The sequence below is a fragment of the Anomaloglossus baeobatrachus genome, chromosome 5 (assembly GCF_048569485.1).
Source record: "Anomaloglossus baeobatrachus isolate aAnoBae1 chromosome 5, aAnoBae1.hap1, whole genome shotgun sequence".
Taxonomy (NCBI): Eukaryota; Metazoa; Chordata; class Amphibia; order Anura; family Aromobatidae; genus Anomaloglossus; species Anomaloglossus baeobatrachus.
The window spans coordinates 582,216,934-582,219,946 of NC_134357.1; the positions used below are offsets into that span (position 1 = coordinate 582,216,934).

Genomic DNA, 3,013 nt, shown 5'->3' on the forward strand with positions numbered 1-3,013 from the left:
TCCGCTCCCCGACGTGTTTGTGTCGTAGGAGCCCGTTTGCCCACAGACGCTGGCCCTTTGGATCTCTTGCCTTTGGCGGTGGCACTTATCCGGAATGGTTGGGCTGTTGCCTTCAATCGGGACTTAGGTGGGAATGAACCCCTGGGGTCCAGACCACAATCAGTTAATTTGGCTATGTTGGTGGCTTCTAGCCTAGCTCGGGGTCTGAGTACCTTGCCTGGTGCTCCAGTATCCAGTTGGTTCCCCGGTTCGGTTCCGACGGGCCACTACTCTGCCCCGGTCCCTTACGGTTCCACCGGTCGTCTTCCCGGTCTCCTGCAGGCGGCCACCACCGTCTGCCTCCTTGCCAGAGGTGCCTGGGCTCCGACCCAGACACCAAGTAGAATGCTGGCAGGCCTGATCACAGGTCTGCCCTTGAACTTCACCCTCCTCCTTCACTGTCCAAAACTAATCTACTACTGAACTACTGCTTTCCCGCCTCCAGGCCTGTGAACTCCTCGGTGGGTGGAACCAACCACCTGGCTCCACCCCACCTGGTGTGGACATCAAACCTGGAGGGTGGTGACAAGGTTTTGTGAGTTTGACTGGTGTTACCTAACTGGAAGGGATGTGGTGTTGTGTGTGACTACCTGAGACGTCCTGGCTAGTCCAGGGCGTCACACAATTATGCCAGAATTCTGTCAGAAATCACTTTTCAATCAATTTGTTGTGCAAAACAGAGTTGTGAAAAAAGATTGTGCTACAAAATCATCATGGTGCGCTGTGCTTACATCACTCTCATGTACTTCGGCTCCCAGCAGTACAATCAGACATAGCCTCGCCATAACCTTCACTTTTGAAGAAGCTGACTATCAAGCATGTGACTGTGATCGGAGGAGGTCTGATTGGTGTCGGGATAGTGCAGGTAGCTGCAGCAATACGACACACTGTTGTTTTAGTGGACCAGACTGATAACATCTTGAAAACGTTTCCCAAAAGTATTGAAGACAGCTCGAAAAGGGTCACTAAGAAGATGTTTGTGGACAAGCCTGAGGCTGCTTCATAGTTCATCAGCAAAATCCTCTCAAACTTCAGCACAAGCACAGACCCAGCGGCCGTGGTGCACAGCAATGATCTGGTGTTGGAAGCCATAATAGAAAACCTGGAAGTGAAAAACGCACTAATGAAGATACTGGACAAATTTGCACCAGAACACACCATATTTGCCAGCAACACATTCTTATTGGCAATAACTTACATACACAACTACACAACTAGGCAGGATCAGTTTGGAGGGCTGCATTTCTTTAATCCAGTACCAATGATGAAGCTGGTGGAGGTCATTAAGACACCAATGACTAGCCAAACGCCTTCTGACTCTCTCATGGACTTCAGAAAAACACTAGGAAGGATGACTGTGTCATGTAAGGACACCCCAGGGTTCATTGTTAACCGTCTTCTGGTACCATACCTAATGGAATTCGTGTATCTTCATGAAAGAGGTCATGCATCTAAGGAAGACATGGATGTTGCAATGAAATTGGAAGCCCGTTACCCAATGGGTCCTTTTGAGCTTTTGGATTATGTTGGTCTTGACACTTTAGTAAATACGTCATTGATGGTTGGTACCAGATGGAACTTGAAAACCCCCTTTTTACCCCCAGTGAATTGCTCAATAAGGTTGGAAAGAAGACCGGAGAAGGATTTTATAAAGGCAGATGGTTGGCCTGGCTGCACTGCAGAACTACTGTATTTTTCGGACTTTAAGACGCACTTTATTCCCCCCAAATGTTGGGGGAAAGTTGGGAGTGTGTCTTATGGTCTGAATATAGGGCTGCGGCCGGGAATGAGTGTGCTGCGGTGGAGCAGGCCATCGGGGGCACGAGCAGGCTGTAGCAGCCTGCCGTGACCACGTGGGCCCGCTCATTACATATGCACACCCGTCCTACCGCCCATCATCCCTCAGTGCTGAAGCCACTGACAGGTGGGCGGGATGATGGGCGCGTGTAATTAACAGCTAGCCGTGATCACCCCTGGCAACTACAGCCTGGAGTGATCATGTGTGGCTGTATTCACTGCTCCCCGCGCATCATCATCAACGTGGGGTGCAGTGAATCAGTACACTCACCGGCCACTTCCGTGCAGCACCGCAATCTCCTCCAGTCTGCCGGTCAGCTGATCTGTGTAGCGAGCGGTGAGCACAGGGATGACATCATCGCTGTGCGCGCCACTAGTCACGCAGGTCAGCTGACAGGCAGACAGGAGGAGATCGCGATGCTGCAGGGAAACGGGGACAGCTCCACACTCCAGCGGCGCTGCTGCCACCACAGACAGGGGGAGGTGCGCGATGCTGCGTGGAACGAGGAAAGGTGAGTATAAACGTTTATTGTTTTTTGTGTGATACAAGATACATGCCATATAGCAGGATGAGGGTATATAACAGCATGGGGCCATATAGCAGGATGGCAGTATATAGCCGGATGGGGGTATATGGCAGGATGAGGGCATAGTCAAGGATGGGAGTATATAGCAGGATGGGGGTATATACCAGGATGGGGTACCTTAGCAGAGAATTTAGGGACATTACCCCCATAACAGTGTCAGCAGCAGATCCTCGCCCCATAACAGTGTGTCATGACCACATTTTTTGCTTAAAATTTTATTTTCCTATTTTCCTCCTCTAACACCAGGGTGCATCTTATGGTCCGGTGAGTCTTATAGTCCGAAAAATACGGTATATTTTTATAGTCTCTTGTTTACTTTGATTACGATGACCGTTGTTGTTTTTACATTGCACGGTTTTCTCAGCACTTATTTACACTCTAGTGCCTTAAGGCCCCGTCACACATAGAGATAAATCTTTGGCAGATCTGTGGTTGCAGTGAAATTATGGACATGTTGTTCAATTTTTACACAGCCACAAACCTGGCACTGATTGTCCACAATTTCACTGCAACCACAGATCTGCCGCAGATTTATCTCTGTGTGTGACAGGGCCTTTACAGCCATGATTCTCTATTTCCTCCACATTGTT

General features: G+C 49.5%; 1 pseudogene; it reads left to right on the forward strand.

Annotated features, from left to right (window-relative positions):
* The window catches only part of LOC142313131 (hydroxyacyl-coenzyme A dehydrogenase, mitochondrial pseudogene), a 30,116-nt pseudogene extending 28,370 nt beyond the window's left edge, over positions 1-1,746 (forward strand).
* The last annotated feature ends 1,267 nt before the right edge of the window (positions 1,747-3,013 follow it).